The sequence below is a fragment of the Ambystoma mexicanum genome, chromosome 6q (assembly GCF_040938575.1).
Source record: "Ambystoma mexicanum isolate Mex_15411 chromosome 6q, UKY_AmexF1_1, whole genome shotgun sequence".
NCBI classification, from domain to species: Eukaryota; Metazoa; Chordata; class Amphibia; order Caudata; family Ambystomatidae; genus Ambystoma; species Ambystoma mexicanum.
Window position 1 is genome coordinate 384649287 of NC_090937.1, and position 23726 is coordinate 384673012.

The 23726-nt window shown below is 47.2% G+C and overlaps 1 long non-coding RNA gene across 1 annotated transcript in view; it reads left to right on the forward strand.

The window, feature by feature from the left end:
• The first annotated feature begins 15715 nt into the window (after positions 1–15715).
• The window catches only part of LOC138516058 (uncharacterized), a 159063-nt gene continuing 151052 nt past the window's right edge, over positions 15716–23726 (forward strand). Inside the window, exon 1 of the long non-coding RNA XR_011282215.1 lies at positions 15716–16008. This is a non-coding gene — a long non-coding RNA (uncharacterized lncRNA). The remainder of the gene's footprint in view (positions 16009–23726) is intronic.

Here is a 23726-nt window from a genome sequence, read left to right on the forward strand (position 1 = left end):
TTATGTAGTCATTTAACCTACAGACCCAGTACACCCCATCTTATATGGAATATTGGAAAGGGTTAACTCTGATCCCTTTTTGTCTGTATCTCCTGGAGCCTTGTTTCGCTCCCTTAACACTAAGACTTGCCTGGTGGTAGTGGTATCTACCCTAACTTTTCTACCTCAATTATAGTATATAAACGTGGTACTGTTTTAGGCTATTGTGTTAGCCTCGAACATAAACCTGCTTCACCAAATATATTTTATTTTGGCTCCGGTCGGGTTTAGTCACCATTTCTTTGTGTTAACATCCTTCTTGTGTTTTACTTTGCGCGGCAAACCCGGTTTGGCTTCTTTGTTCGCCGTCCTTTGGCGGGCTTCTGCGAAGAAGCCCCCCTTTGGCGTCTGGGTGTCTAGGTGGGCTGAATGTGAGGGAGGGGTTTAGTAACCCCCTGCACAGGGTCTCCTTGGAGACCCAAGTGGCACTTTGGGTCCATTGGCTGAGGTGGTTGTCCGGGCTGAACAACCCCCCTGCTGTGTGATTGACAGCCAGGCTGTGTGAATGGGGGATTTTGCCATAAAAGGCAGGACTCTTGGGCTGGAAGTCAGAGTCGCCACTGGAACTACAAGAACCGAAGAGAAGCGGACAAGCAGATGGCTGCTGCAACTTCTGAGTGCCGGTGAAGCCCTCCTGCATTCCTGAGCTATCTACCCTTCAACGACAGAGAAGATCCAGTCCGGAGTCTTCTTCCCTTGAGCCTGGTGGGATCAACCAGCTCACCCTTCTAAAGCCAGAGAATCCTCTCCTGGGTCGAAATCGCTGCACGAAACTGCAGTGTCCCTGATAGCCATCAGAAGAGCCCTCTCCTGTTTTAAAGGAGCGCACCTTTTTTTCACCGTTGCTTTGCTGCTGCTGGCCTTATCCCTGGGTAGTGCAGATTGCTACAGATGTCCTCCTTCTTGTCCCCACAACTGAAGCTTCAGGAACCGTGAGTCTGCAGGAACTACCAGGAACAACTGCCGTGGCACCAGCTTTCTTCATTCGAATAAGGTACTGTGTCCATTTGGTCGTTCTCTCCGTCCAACCTTGAGGAATCGGGGTGAACCCTTTTCCTTGCCGAAGGCTTGTCTTTTCTTCCTTCCCTCTTATAACTTTTGCCTCCCTCTGACAATATCCAAGTACTCCTGGCAACGTTAATCTTAAACTGTTCTAATCGTGTGATCCTCAACAACAGAGCCCTGCTCCATTTGACACTGGCACAGGCCTATTGACTTTATCTGTCTCTTAGAACACGTCCTCTGATTCGAGTGCCTTGACGAAAGTATTGCCTATGATTTTTATCCCCTATTCCTTGGTTTTTATTCAATGTGCTAAATGTGTTTTGACTACGGTTACAATTCTTCCCGCGAGTACGCTTTTCTTTCGTAAGACAGAACTGTCATTACTGTCAAAAAGTGAGCGCTGCTTAACCCCCGGTAACGTCTTTTGTTTCACAACACCGGTCTGTCAAATCCCAATGAACTTTCCTTGAATTGACCGGAACCAAAGGAATTGGTTGTGTGTGGTATATTTAGAGTGTGGTTTTGTTTAATAGAAGTGAAGTGTTTTGTAAACAGATGGTTTAAAAATAAATGTACTTATATTTTTTAACCAGAAACCTTGAGTCAGCGTTTGTTGGAGTCACAGTAATTGTAGTCCTTTGTGTCATCCCTATTACTGCTCATTTGCTCTTGAGATAAGCCTGGCTGCTCCGCTACTGCTACCACTCTAACTGTGTAGTACAGGCTTGTACCAAAGGTGAAATTGTACTACCACTTGTAGACTTAACTGTCTGTTGTGTTCCCTAAGGGCACTGCACAGGATTCTGCTTAACAAAGGGTTTGGAAAGGGCAATGTTACAGTACACTGTCTGGCATACATTAGGTAAAAAGTCACACAGTTTACAATCGGGTTTGTGTGGTAAGACATGAAAAACGTCCATTAGATGCCAAGTCATGAACTATGCACAGGAGCATTTTGAAACACATTCTCAGAATGACTTTGCCCACTCCACTGTATAGTAAAAAACATGTTCATACCGATTGTGCCCAAACACGTCCATTCTGGTGCTCCTATAGATGCCAGTATTCCCACATCAGAAAATGCTCATGTTTGCTTTTCCCATGGTCTAAAGGATGGTTCATGGGTTGCAATGCCCCAGGAGTTTGGAAGGACCTCTTGTGAGTGACCCACGTGTTTTTGTGCACGCAGTTCTCCATTATTTAAATATTTACAGAACATTTTACAATCATTTCTATGTTCAGTACTCTATTCCTTCATGTGACCTTCGTAGAAACTTCAACAAGGATTTCGTGGAATAGGTATTTATTACAAAGACACCGGCTCCTTTAAAAAGTCCAATATATGCTGTATCCCAATGGAAGAACATGCTCTTGTTGTATTGCCTTAATGCCAATAAAAAAAGCCATGCCACAGTAAGAAAACATGCCTTTGCTGGTTAGCAGGTACAATAGCTCAGCAGGTTAATCCTTTGCTGCTGAAATTTGTGTGTGATCTGCAGGTCACAGGTTCAAATGCCAACAAGGCCCACTCAGCCTTTCATCTTTCTGAGGTCAATAAATGAGTAGCAACTTTGGTTGGGTGATCTTTTTATTTAAATATGTTCTCCATACAGTACTTTGGCAAAAGCGCTATAAAAATAGCAAATCATTATCATAACACAAATCCCCAATATACGAGCATTCATCATGTCGTATTTGCCCCCTAATGCCAGTAGAAAATGTCATGCCACAGTAAGAAAACATTGCTTTACGGGCTGCACAAAGGCCCCTGCCACCCATGAAAGAACACTTATCATGCAGTCATAATCCCTACCCTCACGGATCCAGACCAGGTCCAGCAACCCCGGAAGCAGGCATAAAGTTATTTTGGGCAAGGTCAAAAACCCCTGCTAGGGGCTGTTTGGGTGCGGTCCTGGCGCCCATGCGCCAGGTTCACATGGAGAGTCAGTCCTGGCGCCATAGGTGCCAGGCTCATAGAGTAGAACTTACCTGATGCAGATCATGCTGCAAGAGCTCCAAGCCAAATGAGGCTTGGAAGGGACTATTTTACCTAGGGACTATTTTGTTACTCGGGCGGGGCTGGGGAGGAATACTTACCTGGGACTACTTTGGCGGCTATTTAAACCACGCCCAAAGAGCAGCACATGCTTCGTGTTATTCTGCATCCAGCAGCGTAACGCTCACCGTGCCTGCAAGTCTGCATCCAGCCTTCTGCCACGCCCGCCTCGAGTTTGGAGCTCCTAGAAAAAGGGAGAAAGAAGGAGAAAAGGTTAGAACAAGAGCAACACCTTTGATCCTTACCTGAATTCCCGATCCATCGAGCCATCAAGCTGGAAGAAAGAAGTTATTTTATGCGCGTCGCCTCGCATGCTGCAGCGCCGCGATGAACTCACCGGCCTTCGCAGCATCTTCACATTCCACTGCATCCTCCTGCATGTTCCCGCCGCATTCCGGCACCTAAGGAGTAGACAAGAACAGCAAGGTGAGCCAAGGGAATACACAGAGGAATATTAGTAACCCCCCCATAGACTTACCTGATTTTACCACCGGAGGTAGTATTCCCCGAGACTTCATACTTTCTCTCAGTGCCTGAATAAGGGAGAAAGCAACAGGTTACATATTGACATTATTTATCGAACTGTGTTGGAAATACAAATCCTTACCAGAATATTACCGGTTGCCACGAGGAACTCTTCACTAGGGTCAAGCTGCAATCTGCAAGGAATCGGACAAGAGTGAAAGGCAGGCATTTGAACTCTTACAAACTACATACTTTTCGGAGTCAATATTGTTCTGGAACTCACCAATTCCTTCGAGCCAGTGAAGCAACTGGTTACCAACGCGCCCCTGCGCTCAATGCAGGATGGAGAGCTCATCTTTTCAAACCATCAGGTGAGACTATAAGAGGGGATATCAAAGGTGATCCGTGGGGAGAACAGCAGGGGCGTGGGGGGGATTTACACTCAACTCCATGGGTGGTTAATTCCCTTTCTCCATTTGCAGAAGAATATTCCTACAGGCCAAGCAAACGAAGCTAGATGGGCCAGTCCAGTTCATCATCTCGGCCCTACGGGTCACATTGGTGGAGACCGCAGCTGTCCAGTTCAGATCAACGCCTCTTTGGGAGCCAGGTGAGCATAACAGAACACGAAGCCTACCCACAAATTCCCACCCGGGCGTTATGGATACCTCAGAGACTGACCAATTGGCCCAATTACTAGGGGAATTGAGGGCTGAAGTGCCTTCCGCCTGTCAAGAAACCAATGCTCTTAGGAGAGAACTGATTTTGTCAAAGGAGTGAACTGATGACCTTGCTAGGCAACTATTGCAAAACCAGGCTGGACAAGCACCCCTACCTGGTTCCGGGGGAAATTCAGCTCCTGTGTTATCGGGTAACCCTGTGCAAATAAACCTACCTGGAAATATTCCATTAGCTCCACCCGAACGCTTTGCCAGAGATCCCAAAAGGTTCGCCGTGTTTATGAACCAATGCCGCTTGCACTTTTTATGCAGACCTGAAGCCTTCCCAAACGATCAAGCCAAGGTAGCCTTTGTATTGTCATATCTCAGAGGCAGTGCAGCTGATTGGTCAATTCCACTAGTTACTCAGGATGACCCAATTCTTCGGGATTTTCAGGGCTTTCAAACAAGCATGGAAAGACTATTTGCCCGACACTCCCATGGACAGGCCCTGGATAACGAACTTTTGTCCCTACGACAGGGTAACCAGGACCTTCTATCCTACATCGCGACCTTTAATAGGTTGATAGTGGAAACTGGATGGCCGGAGGTAAAACGAATCACATTATTTCATCAAGGGCTTCGAGGAGAACTCAAGGATGCCTTGGCTCAAGTCGTGAACCCACCTCAAGACTGCGCTGAATATATTGACTTAGTGGTCCAGTTAGATCACAGACTTCAGAACAGAAAGGCTGATCGAGCCAAGTTTGAGAATCGGGTGTTGGTCAAAACCCATGCTAACCCCAAAGGAGCAGATGCTTCAGAACCCATGCAAATCGGAGGGGTTAAAGGACCCTTAACCCAGAAGGAGAGAGAAAGGAGACGTCAAATGCAATTGTGTCTATATTGTGGAACTTCTGGGCATTTTCTACAGGATTGCCAAGTAAAACCACCCAAGAAGGTGGTAGGAGCTGCTGATAAAAGCTATATTGAGTCAGACTCGGGAAACGACCACGCCCGACAAGCGTAGAGGTTCGCTTGCCGAGCTTGAAGAAGGATACTCAGACCTCGCATTTCATCATACCAATGGTCCTCATAGATCCAGGGCAGCCATCGCGTATGCACACAGTAAGGGCATACATTGATAGCGGGGCCATAGGAAACTATGTGGACTATGAATTGGCTTCCAGGATGAATCTACCTCTCTGCCGAAAAACCACCTCAGATGTCATCACCACAGTCGATGGAACTGAAATTGTCTCTGGGCCTGTAACTCATTCCACCGCAGAGATGACACTATTGGGTCAGGATGGGCATCGAGAGACTATTGTGTTTGATCTAATCAAAGCCCCACAGTTCCAAATAATACTGGGGATACCTTGGTTGGAAACACATAATCCTTGTATTGATTGGCGAGAGAAGAGAATAACCTTCCTGGATTGTGCACAAACCTGTTACCCAAAGAAAAATCAGAACAAAGGCCTGGCCACAGTAACCACAGCAGTCATGCAAATACCTCCAGAATACCAAGAATTACAGGATGTCTTCCAAAAAGAACAGGCAAACACCTTACCTCCTCACAGATCATACGATTGTCAAATGGATCTCATACCCGGTGCACAACCCCCTTGTAGCAGGATTTATGCCCTTAAGGAACCTGAGAACCTTCACCTATGACAATACGTAGAGCAGTACCTTGCCAATGGCTTTATTCGCCCATCCAAGTCCCCTGCATCTTCAGCTTTGTTCTTCGTGCCCAAAAAGGAAGGTGACCTCAGAACGTGCATAGACTACCGCGCATTGAACCAGATAACTGTTAAGAACCGATACCCATTGCCTCTGATCCCTGAACTACTGGACCAAGTGAAGGACGCTTGTATATACACTAAATTAGATCTCCGGGGGGCATACCATCTGGTACGTGTAAAAGAGGGTGACGAATGGAAGACTGCTTTTCACACTAAGTATGGGTTATTCGAATACCAAGTGATGCCTTTTGGGTTGTGCAATGCACCAGCAGCCTTTCAATACTTCATGAACGATGTCCTTCGTGAACTCATTGACGTTTGTGTTGTCGTATATATCGATGATATTCTAGTATACTCCTCTTCAGAATCTGACCATGTGAAGCACGTCCGAGCAGTCCTTGAAAAATTGCGCCAGCACAAACTATATGCAAAATTAGAAAAATGCGTTTTTCGTGCCACAGAAGTTGAATTCCTTGGGTTTATCCCCACCCCAAAGGGAGTCCGAATGGACTCACGAAAGGTGGACGCAATCCTTAAGTGGCCATCACCAAGCTCAGTTAAAGGAGTACAAAGCATGCTCGGCTCTGCCAATTTCTACCGCAGATTCATCCCAGATTTTTCACATGTCGTACATCCCATCACGGCACTCTTGCGAAAAAATAAACGCTTTATGTGGACTGAAGAAGCTGAAAATGCCTTCCAAGAGCTGAAAGCGAAATTCACGTCTGCACCTATATTAAAGCACCCGCGCCCTGACCTTCCATACATAGTGGAAACTGATGCATCCAGTCTAGCCATGGGAGCTGTCCTGTCTCAAAAGGACCCTGAAACTGGCCAGCTTCACCCAGTAGTATTTTGGTCCAGAAAGTTCTCGGCACCCGAGTTAAACTATGCCGTTACCGACAAGGAGTTATTAGCCATTAAATCCGCCTTCAAGGCTTGGCGGCACTATCTTCTCGGTTCCAGGCATACCATTACTGTGATCACCGATCACCGGAATTTACAGTATTTAAAAACAGCCAAGGCCCAATCGTCACGTCAACTCCGATGGGCATTGTTCTTTGCCGAGTTTGATTTCGTGATAACCTATCGACCAGGTTGTAAGAATGGTAAAGCAGACGCCTTATCCCGAATAGGGATGGGAGAGGCAGAAGTGAACCCAGAACCAGTACCTATAATTTCCGAACAAAGGATTCTTGGCATGACTACTCTACAGACACTAGAGGACATTCAGGTAAAGATCCAGCAACTATTTGATCCTACAGCCCTGCAGGACTGGGTAAAGAAAGGCCCGGACTACTCTGCTACCAATGATCTGCCTTATTACCAAGGGCGGCTATTTCTGTCACACATGGAACTACAAGAGCTAGTCATTTCCCGTTATCATGATACCCTAATGGAGGGGCACCCAGGTATTGCAAAAACTGAAGCTAAAATAAAAAGACAATTCTGGTGGCCCACCTGGCGAAAGGATATTAAATCATTTGTGATGTCTTGTGGCATTTGGGCCCAAAACAAAAGTCAAAAGAAAAAACCAGCTGAACTCTTACAACCTTTAGACATTCCGCCTACACCATGGCACAGCTTATCGTTAGACTTTATTACTGATATACCTCCTTGTAATGGATTTAACACCATTCTAGTTATTGTGTATCTTTTTTCCAAGATGGCCCACTTTATTCCTTTAAAAGGATTACCTTCAGCCTCAATCCTGGCCAAAGAATTCCTCGAAAACATTGTTCGCATACATGGATTTCCGTCCGTGTTGGTCTCTGACCGGGGCAGTCAATTCATTTCACATTTTTGGAAGAAATGTTGTCAATTGGTGCAAATCGACGTGAGCTTATCGACCAGTCACCACCCCCAGACAGATGGTCAAACGGAGAGGACCAACCAGACTCGTGAACAATACCTGCGTTGTATGTTACATCAAACTGAGAGTAATTGGAAGGACATTCTTTGGATCGCAGAATATGCATACAATAATTCAGTAAATTCTGGAACTGGACAAAGCCCCTTTTATACCCTATATGGGCACCATCCTCGAACCTCAGACCTTGACTCACCCCAACACTTATAAATGCCTGCAGTGGACCATCTACACGCTACGATTACACAAGCCTTTAAGGAGGCAACTGCACATTTAAAACAAGCGAAGGAGAAATATAAGAAAGATGCTGATCAGCATAGAAGTGATACTCCACAGTACCAGATAGGGGACCAAGTATGGTTGGCCACAAAACACATACCTCTCAAGGGAACGCGGACCTTTAACCCTAGATATTTGGGACCTTACTCTATTAAGGCCATTATCAACCCGGTGGCCGTCAAGTTGGACTTACCTGCTAATATGCGAATTCACCCCATCTTTCATGTGTCACTTTTGAAGCCAGTGCAACCAGGGACAAGACTAACCAAGCCACCAGACCCCATCCTTATAGACGGGGAACCCGAATTTGAGGTTAAAGACATCCTGGACTCCAAGATGGTGAAGTCAAAACGTTTTTATTTAATCAACTGGAAAGGTTACGGACCACAGGAAAGGTCTTGGGAACCTAGTGACCACGTGCATGCACCTCGATTGGTGAAACGATTCCACCAAAATTTCCAAGACAAACCAAAACCATAGGGACGAACGACTTTAGGAGGGGCCTTGGGGGGGAGTGCTGTCATGATGCCTACCCCCGGGGATCCAGACCAGGTCCAGCAACCCCGGAAGCAGGCATCAAGTTATTTTGGGCAAGCCCAAAAACCCCTGCTAGGGGCTGTTTGGGTGCGGTCCTGGCGCCTATGGCGCCAGGCTCATATGGAGGTCAGTCCTGGCGCCATAGGCGCCAGGCTCATAGAGTAGAACTTACCTGATGCAGACCATGCTGCAAGCTTACCTGATGCAGACCATGCTGCAAGAGCTCCAAGCCAAATGAGGCTTGGAAGGGACTATTTTACCTAGGGACTATTTTTTACTCAGGCGGGGCTGGGGAGGAATACTTACCTGGGACTACTTTGGAGGCTATTTAAACCACGCCCAAAGAGCAGCACATGCTTTGTGTTATTCTGCATCCAGCAGCGTAACGCTCACCGTGCCTGCAAGTCTGCATCCAGCCTTCTGCCACACCCGCCTCGAGTTTGGAGCTCCTAGAAAAAGGGAGAAAGAAGGAGAAAAGGTTAGAACAAGAGCAACACCTTTGATCTTTACCTGAATTCCCGATCCATCGCGCCTTCGAGCTGGAAGAAAGAAGTTATTTTATTTGCGTCGCCTCGTCTGCTGCAGCGGCGCACTGAACTCACCGGCCTTCGCAGAATCTTTACATTCCACCGCATCCTCCTGCATGTTCTCGCCGCATTCTGGCACCTAAGGAGTAGACAAGAACAGCAAGGTGAGCCAAGGGAATACACAGAGGAATATTAGTAACCCCCCATAGACTTACCTGATTTTACCACCGGGGGTACTATTCCTCTTCACGGGTCGGCGCAGCTTCCACTGCATCTTCGCCGAACCCGGGCCCCTAAGGGGAAACAAAAGGACAGCAAGGTGAAACAAAGGGACTATCAAGCTGAACCCTCCTCACCACATTAGAGTTACCTGATTTTACCGTCTCGGATTCCCCGAGACTTCATACTTTCTCTCAGTGCCTGAATAAGGGAGAAAGCAACAGGTTACATATTGACATTATTTATCGAACTGTGTTGGAAATACAAATCCTTACCAAAATATTACCGGTTGCCACGAGGAACTCTTCACTAGGGTCAAGCTGCAATCTTCAAGGAATCGGACAAGAGTGAAAGTCAGGCATTTGAACTCTTACGAACAACATACTTTTCAGAGTCAATATTGTTCTGTAACTCACCAATTCCTTTGAGCCAGTGAAGCAACTGGTTATCAACGCGCCCCTGCGCTCAGTGCAGGATGGAGAGCTCATCTTTTCAAACCATCAGGTGAGACTATAAGAGGGACACCAAAGGTGATCCATGGGGAGAACAGCGGGGGCGTGGGGGAATTTACATTCAACTCCATGGGTGATTAATTCCCTTTCTCCATTTGCAGAAGAATATTCCTACAGGCCAAGCAAACGAAGCTAGGTGGGCCAGTCCAGTCCGTCATCTTGGCCCTACAGGTCACATTGGTGGAGACCGCAGCTGTCCAGTTCAGATCGACGCCTCTGTGGGAGCCAGGTTAGCGTAACCCATGTTTACTTTGACTTTAACACCAGTACAACATTGCCATGCCACAGTAAGGAAACATGTAAGAACACTCACCATGCTGGCTTTACCCTTAATGTGAGGACACAAGTCAATTCCACAGTAGGACACAGCCAGCCCCATTGCAGCAGCCTTCCCCTACTGCAACCCCTCCTTCACATAAGAACACTCAATGTGGCTTTGCTTTGCCTAAAAATGCCAGTAAAACATGCAATGCTCCTGGCAAAAAATGATCATGCACCAATGCGCGCGCCAGGCTCAGACTGCCTATAGGACAATTGGTCAATAACCAAACCAAAAATGCTAAATTCTAGTGTGGGACAGTTTTTTTAGTCAAAGTGGGCCACATTTTTGGCCAATGTGGCCCAGAAAATGAGTTACTTCACTCTGCGGCTAGTATTTTTGACCAGTGTTGCTGGATAAATATTCTTTAATACACAATTTGCATCACATTTTATCAAAAAACTCCCCCTTGGGTATTATTCGAACAGTCTACTATAAAAGGAATGAATTGCCATTTGCCACTCTGGACCACTTTTTCATTGGTGCTCGAAACAATTGTATACCCCAGTCCGAGCCTGGCATGTGTATGTATGTATGTATGTGTGTGTACACACACACACACACACACGCACGCACGCACGCACGCACGCACGCACGCACACACACACACACACACACACACACACACAGAGCATTCTCATGCACACTTGCACCCATGTATACCATTCACGCTGCATTTATTCATACGCATGCACTTAGACACCCCTTCACATACAAACACACACTGGAGAACACACTTACACACACCTTCACATGCATGCATATATACAAGCATACAATCCACACAAACAAAACCGCTTTTTTTCTTCCCTGTTTCCCTCTGGACCCTGTCGGCCCTTCCCTGTCTGCACCTTTGCATCTCACAGGCGATTTAGTTTAACAAAGGAACGCTAATCATTGGGGGCATAGGCTAACTAAAAGTTAAGCCTTTACCTTCCACTTAGGGGGTCTATTGATATCATGTGAACGGAGGATAGCACAGAGGCAACGCGCTGGTCTTGGAAGCAAGACAACGCAGAGCAATATAGATTTGAATCCCAGATCCGCGCTTAGAAACTGAACTCAGGTATGGTATTAGGTGCGTTATAAAAACCCAATTAAATGAATATATCCCCATGGCAGGTTTTCTCCTCTATTTGCTGAGTCATGGTAAAAGACTATTTTCTCACCTTGGAGGACGGTGTATTTATTTACTTTTAAACTTTAAAAGTTTGTAAATAAACCGCTCTCCGAGGTGATAAATGTGACAGCTTTTTGCCATCCAAGCCGGGGCTGGGCCTCACAGCATATTGATGACTGCTGCATCAAAGTGGGAGGGCTTCAGCCCTCCCAAGCCCATGTCTGGCTCCACCCATGGTTGGTATGTCAGGAAGTGGTGAGGTAAGCAAGCTCATTTGTAGGAGGGAGGGGGTGAAAGGAACATTATGGTATGAATTTTGGTGAATCTCTGTGAGTTGGAGGGTGGCCTTCAGAACTAATGTCTGAAATGAGGCAGAGGGATGTGGGGGTAATAAACAGCATCTAGGTATCAGGCGTCAGTGAGCTGGAACATCACTGGAGAACGAGGAGACAACCAGTGGTCGAAGTGAGCGGGAGCAGTTGGCAGCAGTGCTCCTGTGCATTTTTTTTAAATGAGGTTTTACTGTTCCTATACTTTTATTTTAAAAAGGAACCGTTCCAGAATGGTTTTGTTTTAAAATAAAAGTGTAGGAAGCAGTTTCCCCCCACCCCCTCTTCCTCAAAAACCTCAGTTCTGTGCATATGCGTTACCTAAAGGTACTAGGACCAGTAAGTTTGTATGTCCTGTCTCCCACCTTATTTTTCTGTCCCCCCTCCACCCTAGCTGGTTCGAAACTGTAACACTTCATGCACTTGCACAAGGAGAAACGCTGTCAGGCCCAGTATGCTAGGTAGTTGTTCAGGTCATTCGGAAATTCAAGGCCTTAGAATGATTAATGTGTACCCTTGTTCCCTTCCCGCCTTGAAGCGATTTGAAGCACTGCACCTGTGTAGAAGCGCTGTATAAATAAACAATTACAAAACAATTACAATTACAATTTAAACGTGCACTTCAGTGCATTGCACTGAACGTTCCCTTATACAGCAGGTACATTTGTTTGTGGGTTTGTATTGTGTGTAGGAGGGGGCGTGGCAGCGGGGTTTAAGGGGAGCGGGGCAGGCCAGCAGGGAATATAGTTCCACTGCTTCTTTTCATACACTTCGACCACTGGAGACAACACAAAGCATACTGCAAATCTACCTTCCATGTGAGATGGCAAGTACAACGTCTTGTCCACTACAAATGACCCATTCTGCTGTTAATGTCATCTAGAATTTAGATTTATCCAAATTACCAAAGACCCAGTGTTAATGGAACTTGTGTATATTTGTGTGCCATCACGTGGGGTAGAGAGTGATAGGTAGCACCTGTTATCAGCGGTGTCCAGCTGACCAGGCTCTTCAAGACTAAATAGCTCGACCTCAGTCTAGCCTCCTGCCTCCCAATCACAAAACACAAAATCCATACCCGGCGTCCCCCCTCGCCACCTCCCATCACACAAAACCCATACCTGGGATCGTGCCACCCTCACCAGTACTAGTGTCCTGTCTCCCCACGCCCCAAAATACATACCTGGCATTCTGTCTCCTCAACGCCCCCCACAGCACAAAACACATCTTTTGCATCGTGCCTCCTCACACCACACATGCCCAGTAGCTGGCATCTTGCCTTCTAATCACTCATTACAAAGCATCTCATTTTTGGCAGCTACGGCACAGTGAGATTAGATGATTTACACAGGAATGCACTCTTTATGTAAGCCGTGAAGCTGAGGTTTCAGCCCGGACTGCACTTTGGAGACTTGGGGCTTGATTCATAGAAAAAGCGCAAACATCTGGTTAAGTATTGTGTGTTTAAAACAACTTTGCGCCATCTTGCATGCAAACATTTCTTTGTAGGCTCTGCATATTCATGGAAAAATAACCTCAAAGTAACCTGAGGTGCAAGTAGTGGCCGGAACGCCCGTGACACGCCTAAACGCAACCCAAAACCAGCAAAATATACAAACCTTTGCATCTGCCTGGTCCCCACCCTCAAGCACCCCGGCAATACTGCGGGCTGAACCCGCAACCACAGCAGAACCCCCCCCACCGACACTGCGTACGAACCCTTGTCACCCAAAACCGCACCCCGATAATCTGCATACCATTCATGTAACTCAAGGCAGCAGCCGTAAACCCATGTGCAAAACCCCATAATTCATGGCTGCACCTCGCTAATCTGCATACGGTCACCTCTCAACTATGTGCGGTCACCCCTAAATTTTAACATAAACCAAGCCTTTGCGCGTTGGATCCTAGGTGCACAGTGCTCTACGCCCTCCGTTCGTGAGTGCACGAGGTTTGCGATAACTTTTGCCAAAGTGTAGTTGCGCGTTGGAATCCATGGTTAAGTTTGTGCTTGACTGGATATGTGATTACACTGTGTGACCCATCCCTCAACACACCCTCATTATCCATCGTTTTGCAGGCAGAATCAGGAATATATATGTTCCTCCCCTATTTATTTCTTTGGTAGGCCCGTTCCAAACTTTGTGTGGAGTGTCGCGCAAGGTGCTTGATGGCACGCAAAGAGGTGACAGACCCACGCAAAGTCCCGGAAATACTTGCAAAGTCTGATCCATGAATCGCTGAAAGGAGTTTGCATGCTGCTAAGTCATTTTTTAGCATGCTAAAAATTCTAAAAATCAGGCTTTTAATCACATATCCTCTCAGAGGTAGCTTATGAAAAACATTTAAATATTTGTTTTATAATAGCCGGTTTCAAGAACGATGACTTTACAAGTACACAAATCCCATCATAAACCAACCTAACAAAGATGTGAATTCTTATGCTACGCAAAAGAGTAAGATTCTAGTTTTCTTTCCCCACCCTCTTTGGAAAACGACAACTACTGCGATACAAAGTAATAGTCAAAAAGATCTCCTCTGGGTTTTGCAACTATTATTTCAAAACGCAGACACACAGCAACAGAAAACGGGGACAGAGTTTCTTGCTTGTAGATGGAAACAGGCAAGCAATTTCCACAATGTGAAGACAATGCGAGATTCCAAAAATAGCAAACACAATTTATGTGCTGCACAAGGACAAATGATGGAAATAAAGTAGACAGTTTTAAACGGATAGGTTTCTATCGTGAGTGTAGCTGCGCCTAGTGGCTTTACGTACAAATGCAGTGCTCCTGTACATTTCTAGCCACCCAATGTTCCCACTTGGCTCTGCTCACCCAGTTTCCTAGCGCACACCTGCAGACCCCACTATTGTAACGGGTTGTTGATTACGAGACGCTATAGACTCTAGTATAGAGGATTTGCGAACCTTGCTTGGCTTACCAGCATGGCGACTTTAGAGGCAGTGAGGAAAGATTGCATGCCTCCATGAGCAAGGTTCTGTCCTGAGGGTCTCCCATTGTTTCAACCAAGTACAACTTCGTGGCAATTTACTTCTTTGCAAACCCTTCGAATTACTTTGAATTTGGTACACGTATTTAAGGGTTAAGGGGTAAAACGGGGGTTTCGGGGAGAGATGGTAGGGAAGCCCCGAAATTAAAAAAAAAACAAAAAAAAACAACAAACAAATTAAAAGTGATTGCAATGAAGAAAATTGCCATGAAGTGATTTACTTTGTTGTAATAACGTAGAACCGTGCTGAGGGCTGGACTGACAGTCAGACAGCTGCCGCCCGCCCACCTCCGACTAATGTCCCCCCCACCCCCAGTGCGATCAGTAGGCACAGCTTCCGTTTTCCAGCCAGCAAAACTGGAGTCACGCGTTATCCCTCCATTTAGCCAAACTAGCCCATTCGCGTAGTCTATCTGCACTATTGGGGGCGTGGGGGGGGGGGGACTTTAGGTACAAAAGCACATTTTGAGTTCTTATTACCCGATGTTCACACCTGGCTCTGTTCACCCAGTGTCCAGGCATGCACTTTCAGGCCTTGCAATTGAAATTAGTGTCTGGGAAGACATGCGAAAGGATGCGTAGAACCAGCTCAGTGTGACTCCTCGGCAGCATGACTGCTTCAGAAGCAGCCAGGAAAGACGGCATGCCTCCCAGAGCAAGGCTCTGTCCTGAGAGAAGGACTGAAAGTCAGTCGCAGGGAGCAAGCAAGATTGCCTGTTCTGCATGAGCAGGCAGGCAGGCTCAGTCTGCCAGGTCCGACGACACGGAGCCTGGCGGAATGGAGGAGGCACCCCCGATAATCCGGGCGGCGTCCTTCTCGGTCCCCAGCCCCTTCCCCCTTGGAAAGGGGGGGGTGGGGGTTGCCGGGCCAAGGCGGCAAAATTGGGAAAGCCCGCGAAAGAAATGCGCGGCAAGCAAAAGAAATGCCCGCGAAAGCCAAAGCGCGGCAAATAACGAAGAAAGCCCGCGAAGGGCAACAAAGGGAAAGGGGAGGGGTTTCCCCTTCATAAGGAGCGGGGTTCCCGCTACTGACAAGAAAGCAGCTGCAGCCGAGGGACACCCGTGCACTTCCACGGGACTGCAGCAGAGGGTTTTCTTTTCGTTTGCAGTTGGAGGACGACGACCTGCCCCCCATCACAGAAGGGTTTTTCCTGCTCCCGAGTCGGTTGCTGAGCCCAGGCGCGGAAGGGCCAGGTTCCAGTGGAGGTCATGCTCACTATGGCCAGCGAGCAGTTTCCATTGCGAGTGGCGTTCCCTAGGAGGTTTGCGGTCCCATGGAAGGTGCATCGGGTCGCGGAAAGGGAGAGAGAAGGTATGGCTGGAGGGAAAGTAACTAATCCGGAGTTGGGGGGGCCGGGGAGTGGCGGGGCGCTGGGCCATGTTTAAGTTCAGGAGTCCAGGGTCTCAGGCGGGGCTCGTGCTGGCGGCAATGCAGGACAATATAATCAGGTTGCACTGCAGAAGTGGGCTCAAGCGTTGAAGGGAGTGTAAGGTGCACCACCGGCTAGTTGTGATTGCAATCAGGAAGCGGGCCAAGGGTCCCTAGGCTGGCAGCAGGTCAGGCACATGTCCGTTATCTGCTCGGTGGAACAACGCGCCCCAGCAATGATGGAAAACATGTGGTCAAGGTTCTACGACAACAGGGGTCATTTACATGCGTTTCCCAGGTATGTTGGAACGGGGGTGCAAATGCTACGCATTGGTGGCTGTGCTTTCAAGCAAGTCAACAACGGCGCAGCTTTGTCCTAAAGCTAGAAATACCAGGTTTTCGGCAGGTCAGATAGCTCAGCACGTTACTGTGCCTGCGGGGTAGCCTCAGCGTTTTGGGCAAAAGCGCCACGGCTCATGAAAACATGGCCCAGGTTAAATGGAATTATTGAATATAGCTGTTGCCCTCTGTGGGATAAGTTGGTGTCGATGAAGAAAGGAGGCGGTTTATCGGGAGCACGTAACTTCCACCCTCAGCACTGGATTTAAGATTCTGTCGGGCACCAGGGTTGTTTGGTTGGTACGGATGGCACACAAGTGTTCGCAGGGGTTGCTCTTCAAGGCGGATTATGCAGTGGGAGGAATGTATGCCAGAGTTATGTTTTTATTGGTACTAGCACAATGAGGGGGATTAACATTATGCGTATTGTTGGGTTTGCCGTATGTTGGATGACAGATTTAAAGAGGAAAGAAGGTACGGGTGAGAGTATGGACCCCGGCTCCCGCGAATCCTTGCTTTGGGAGGAAGCCTCTGCTATGTAGTGTAATAATGGTCTAACGTTTGGGGTAAATGCACGTGGAAGGACAGTCGCCGATGGGGGCAGGCCTGGCTCTGGGAAGGGTGTTTTACGCTAATAAATGTTAATGTGCGTTCCAGTGGTATTTCTTTATTTAGTGAACGGCGGGACGGAAGGAAGTGTGCAGGCTTTTCTCAGGGCTGCTTTAACCCCGGGGGCGCAAACTGGTGTGACTTGGCGCAGGATATGGTATCTGCTGAGCCATGTGACATAGGCTTTTCAGAAGGAAAAGCCCCGTTTTCAAAATGTTTTTGCACATGAGGAAGATTAATGTGGCAGGGCGAGCGCCGGATAAGCTTGTATCTTCCGCGATCTTTGTTTTTTGGAGTATGGCGTGGGGCACCATGGCGAGGTGTCGGGAAGTTACATTGGAAAGTAGAAGGATGTTTTGAGTTAAAGGGGCCTTTTGCAGCGGTACATGTCATTAATAGATGAAAGATGCCTAACATGTGCAATGGAGTATTTAAACTGTGTTAGCGGAAGCACAGGGTTTAAAAGGGTAATATGGGAAGGGCTTTACATTCCTTTGGCACGTCAAGGACGGTCATTAATACATGGTTAACAGCTAATAGAAAGAATACGTACATTGGTGTTGTTATTAAGCGCATTGTTTCAAGACTGTTGAACCGCGGATAGGCTGCTCTGGTTTATATAAATGTAAGGTGCATGTTGTCTGTTGCCATACAGAGGGGGCCAAGAGTATAGCAGTAGGCAGCACATTACAGCATGCAGGGAATTGGTTCCTGGGCTGCTCGTTGAGGGATAAGTACGCTGATTAATACTCAGCAGCGTGAGTGCACGGGGACTTAGTGCGGTGGCAGGGGTTTATGAGGAATTGACGGTTGCCTTTGGAGTTTATTTTTGAGTAAGTTCCCTCTGCATGGCTCTGAAAAAGGGGTACCACCCAAAGTGGACTGGTGTTCACTGGGTGTGGTAAAATAAGTTGCGTGGGCGCATATTGCTCCTTTGATTGCCGTGAGTCCATGGGTTGGGCCCCTTGAGCTGCACCGCCGGTGGCGGGCTGAGGGTGACAGTACGACACCAAGGGGCTAAAACAAGCATTGGGGGCTCCGCTGATCCTGTTTAAGGTTGGATCATTTCAAATCTGGTTTCAGTAGATTTTCACCATTGTTGGGATTGGAGGTGATTGGAGGATTGCAGTAGGACGCTGTAGGCTAGGCAGCCAGATCGAAGGGTAAGCTGGTATGACACAGGGTATGATAAATGAGCACCACACACCGTGGGTAATAATAAGCAGCGCTCAGATACCCGAGGGTACGCAGCGCTATATAAAGGCTAAATCATGGACAGCACAGCAGCTCTGACATTAGCATAGCCCGAGGCCTTGTTCCAGACCTAGCAACACCCCTGCTGCCGGCGCCGTTAAAAGGAGCCCGCGGTGGAGAATGGCTAGTCGCCCCTCTGGTTTGAATACTAAGAAAGGGGGTTCTAGGCTAAAGAAAGGGGGGTTGTTTGACGCTAGGAGGAGGCAGATTGTGCATCTAGAAATTCTCCTTACTCGGCAATAATGTGCGGTATCAAATGTGTTCATGTGCAGATACAGGTTGAAGATGCCAGAAAGGGAGAAGATCACTAGGCAAGCAGGTCACTGTACAGGGGTGGAATGGTAAAGTTGACCGGGTAGAAAACTGTTAAACTTGGTTTTACTGGACACCTTCAGTGGAGTAAGCGTTGCTGTGTAAGCAGCTAATCCCCCACCAGTGGGCCACAGTAGCTGCTGCCTAAAATGAACAATTGGCATCGTTTATGCAAGGGGGAGCTGCACCCAGTTAGTGGGCAGCCTGGCATAACCGGCTAAGGGCGACACCAGCGCCTGACTTAGCGGTACACCCAATGTGAACATTGTGAAGACCATGGAGGTGGTTGATGCTCCAAAAGGCGGCTACGCATGGTTTGTGCAGAATTCAACCAGGGTAGCTGGTTCAGACTCTGAAATGCACAAGTGGCAGCTCAGGTCATTGTAATGGGTGCCACTGGTACCAGGTCTTATGGGAAGAAATGGGGTGTAAGAATGGTGCGCCAATTTTGCTGTAAAGTCAGACAACTATGGGGAAGGGTCTGTTTCAGATGGGGCCAGCCCGGTATAATTGCACTGGGGGATCAAGGTCCATTTCAGGGTAATGGGGTAAAGAAAATTCCCTGCCTCAATTAGGTCTGGGTACCTCACCCTTTATTGCCCCAAAGGTCCAGTTCACAGCGGTTCAAGTTACTGCCAGGGTTAGGTTCTACTAATAAAGTGGGGGACTAAGCAACAAACAATGGGAGGTGGACATCGACATTAATGAACAGGTCAAGGGCAAATAGTGTTGGGAAACACCGAAAGGCGGGAATTTGAACTCCGAGCGCGAAGAGTTTAGCACTTCTCGGACCGGCGCCCCTTGGGAGCCTAACAGCAGGGGCATCTTGGTGGTAACAACAAAGGCCCAGCTTCCCTCCAAAAAAAATGGAACGTAGCTCTCCCCGCCCGCGGACACCTGTAAGGGCAGGGTAGGCCCAGGCTCAAAAGGTGGGAGTGTGGGGCCTACTGCACACTTGGTGCAAACAAATAGGGGGAAGCAGGCAACATCTTCTGGGGCGAGCAGAGGTGCCCCGGAGCAGGCCCGCCCTTGTTAGCCCCGGAGTAGAATCCAGCACAAAACTCTGGGAAAAGCAAAAAAGAGGAAAGGCGGCACAAGACCGCGGATTCTAGTGGGGCGAGAGGGCTGGGTAAGGGGATGTAAGGCAAAGATGGTGCCTGAAATTCTAAACAAGAAACAAACACGGCGCACCCCCCCAGCATGGGAACTCCTGCAAGGACAGGCAGAGCAAAGATTATGTTGGCTGGGGTGCTTTAGCCAACTAAAAATGGTGAGGAACCTATTGCAGGTGCAGTAGGACGAACAAGTTGGAAAGGTGGCTGGGGCAGAAGTGTCCCAGAGCAGGCACACCCGGGTGCCGCCGTGGTGGAGGCGGACCATGATGGTAAGGTGGCAGGGACAGAAGGGTCCCCGGGCAGGCTCACTTTGGTTAAGGCAGAACAGGTTGGAAAGGGACAAAGACAAAGTGTCCCGGAGCAGGCCCGCCCTGGTTAAGGCGGGGCAGGATGGAAAGGGGACAGAGGCAGAGTGTCCCAGACCAGGCCCGCCCTGGTTGAGGCGGAGCAGGATGGAAAGGGGACAGAGGCAGAGTGTCCCGGAGCAGGCATGCCCTGGTTAAAGGATAGTTCCGGGACTTTCTTTTTATTGTCCCTACGGTTCGGCCATGTGTTTTTAAGCATAAATCGGTAGATCGTAGAAAACTTTCCTATGGACCTTACCTGACTTTTCGGCCATTAACGCACTCGAAATCAGCTGCCATTTTCTGATAATCCTATCATTTCCCCCCATCGCCCTGGCTCACCTGCTTTTGCGGCACTAAATCAAATCCCCCGCCCCTGAAACAGACTTTATCAAAACATTCATATTCCCCGCCTCTATCCGTGACGTGACCGTGCTGCGTAGGCAAACGCGCCCAGGCGTCTTCTACGCGACTACACACAGAACCCGGAAACCAACACAGATCAGCTCACAACAAGGCGCGCCACAATTGGGAATATGAAACTGTACTTTTAAATCAAACCGCAAGATTGTAAATTTGGTAAAATACATTTATTTGACATCAAATGTTTAGAGAATATTCAGCGATTTGCATTTTTATTTGCTCACGTTCCAAAAAGTTCGTTTTGAGGCACGCGATGTTCCTTTGCTGTACACAGGGTCTTAGATCATCTCACAATACAGCGCCACAATTCGAAATATGAAACTGTGGTTTAAAAGCAAACGGCAAGATTGTCCATTTGGCAAAGTACATTTATTGGACATCAAATGTTTAGAGAATATTCTGCGATTTGCATTTTTCTTTGCTCTCGATCCAAAATAGTTCGTCTTGAGGCAAGCGATGTTCGTGTGCAGTACACAGGGTGTTGGTTTACAATAAAATAAGCTCTTCGGTCGCACTGATAATCGCATGGCTGTTCCAACAACGAGGCACTAGGCCACCACAACGGTCTGTATGTTGCATCTAGCCGTTAGTACCGCGTAAGGGCATACTTGTACTTGGCGATCGTCCCATAAAATGGTCAGGGTGGTAACGTTGTTCACTCGGAGAAGCAACTGGCGGTTATAAAAGCCATCCGCCGGTGTCTGGTACTCGTGACACATAAAATAATGAAGGATGTACCTGTTTTAAAAACATAAAAAATGAAATTAGTCTCACCATCAGATCTTTATTAAAATTATTCATTTTATATATTAGATCGGGAAATTATTTCATAGCTAGGACAGTGCAACTGGGTATTATACGTCAAGGGGGGGCTGTAGGATACTAAGACAGTCCCCCAGTGCAGGGGTTGACAGGGAGGCAGTGCAGGTGGAGAGTGGAAGGGCCCAGGACCGAGGTCGCAGACAGTGGACCAGTTGTAGCAGGGGAGAGGGAGAGAGAAAGCAGAAGCAAAGAGGAAGGTTTTGAGGTGCTTCCGTAAAAGGAGATGGTTCTCCTCAAGATAGTGCGCGGTACAAAACAATATGCCACATAGAACGAACAAGTACAACTTAACCCGTCTTTAAAGCTACTGTATAGTAATTAAATTGCGGTATAAACTCATCTAAAGAGTTACTTACATTATATTTGCATTTTCCATTGTGTCTGTGCGTAGGGCAGCCCCGAAATACCACTCCTTCTATGCCGACGTTATTTCTTCTAATGAACGAACATTAAATGGCTTTCGTTTCTGAAATTATATTCATTATCATTTCTTACGTTATTGCCCCACACCCCCAAAAAGAAGTCTTTCGGGATGGTCCCGGCCTGTCAAGGTCAAATAACAATAGAACCTTATACTGAGTCGTGGGCCATTCCGGCACCCGAGAAAAAAATCAAAGCAGCTGACCTTCACTTTGAACGAGCACACATTCCTAGTTAGCTACATTCAGTGTAAGGCCATCTCACAGGACTCACAGAGCAATCACTTTTATTTACACAATACATAGCTACACATATTCAATGGGCCTGCGACATGAGGAGACTCGAGAGAACAGACAATCAAATTACAATCATTTAAACCGTGATGTGTATTTCTCAATGAGCTCTTCTTTAGGTGGACATGGAACAGAGGCAATGTTGGGTGGCAATGCAGTTGTCCCCTGCACAGGTTCGTTCACAACTCCATGTATGTGCCTATCTAGGACATCAACAATAAGTCTCTCAATAAAGTCATATTGCATATCCTCAAACACTGGTTTGATAACCCATTGTTTACTTCTTTTTGTGAAGGCCTTATTGTAGCGAAGCGTCCCTAAAGTTCCGGTCGTCCTACTTTGTTGACGGCCAACATTATGGTTATGTGCCAAGACCGCTAGAAGAGTCCGATTTATCATTCCCTCCATGCCAAAATGCAATCGTTTTGGCCTGTACTTTAGGCACATATTGTGGAACACCTCCAAATCTCCTGTGTGGCAGAATTCCGTGAGTCCCCTCAAATCTCTTGTTATAGTTTTATCAAATACAATCTTTTCAATGGCTTTGTGAGTGGGTGATGAAGGAATCAACCACTTCTTCTTCCGTGCCTCCTCTGTGGACAAATGGCCATGTTCACAATTGTGGAAATGTTGGTTTGTGGTCCAGCAGTGAACGTTGCTACAGTGTAGCATTACTGACCGCCATTTTTCCAGTAGAATTTCCAACGACCCTCCACATGTTTTTGAGCTCCACCAAAGATGGTTGCTGATTGACTTGGACCACTGTGAAATACCTTGCATATCTTTTTTTCTTACCTGCAGCCGACTTTTTTTTATTGATTGTTTGTGCAAGATGCCAAACGTCAAATTGGTGATTTATATTTTTGTACTCTTCTCTCATTGTCTTGGCAATTGAAACGTGTCTGTCCGTGGCTATCAGGTCGATCACCATTCCCCGCGATTGTAGTTCTTGCAATGATGCTACAAAGCCAACTTTCTCCATGGCCACTGAGGATGTACTTTGTGACACCTGCACGACCACCGAACTCACAATTTTCTTACTTTCCATGTCCTGAAAGTGGTAGGTGCAGTACTTGGCTGAAAATCCTGGGCTGTCGCACTGTCCATCACCGGCTAGCCTTAACCGTTTGCCCGCGAATGTACTATCAATAGACATTTTTTCCATTCTCCAAGCTTCGCTAATGGCTGGAAATAGATAATCTGTTTGGTATTTGTAGAACTGAGTTTTCGCAATGAAATGGATTCCCACAAACTGAAAGAAAGACTCTAACTTTTTAAAACTTGAACCACTAAAAAGTTCAGCCGCTGCACAAAGTAGATTGCCTGCTGGCAGTTGCCCCAGCATGGGTTGTGCAGACCATGAGAAAGGATGATATTTTGTACAGGTGGCATGTATTTTAAGGTTAATGCCTCTAATTGCACGAGTCACATTAATCAATGGCTCCCCACATACTTCCCCACCAACCGAATGCCCACATTTCATCCGAATAATAATATCAATCAAACAACTATCGAATACAATGAATTTGGCCTCTTTCCTTATACTGTCACTCTGCATCCCAGCTGGTTCGGCCTGTAACGTTGAGGACATGTCACTCACATGAAAGGTAGAATCTCTGATATCGTCTTCCGCTATGTTCAGTGATATTGATGGTGTTTCATTGTCGTCCACTTCATTCTCTTCCATTGCAACATCTGTTCCTTCTCCGGCGATGGGTGAATAAAACAAT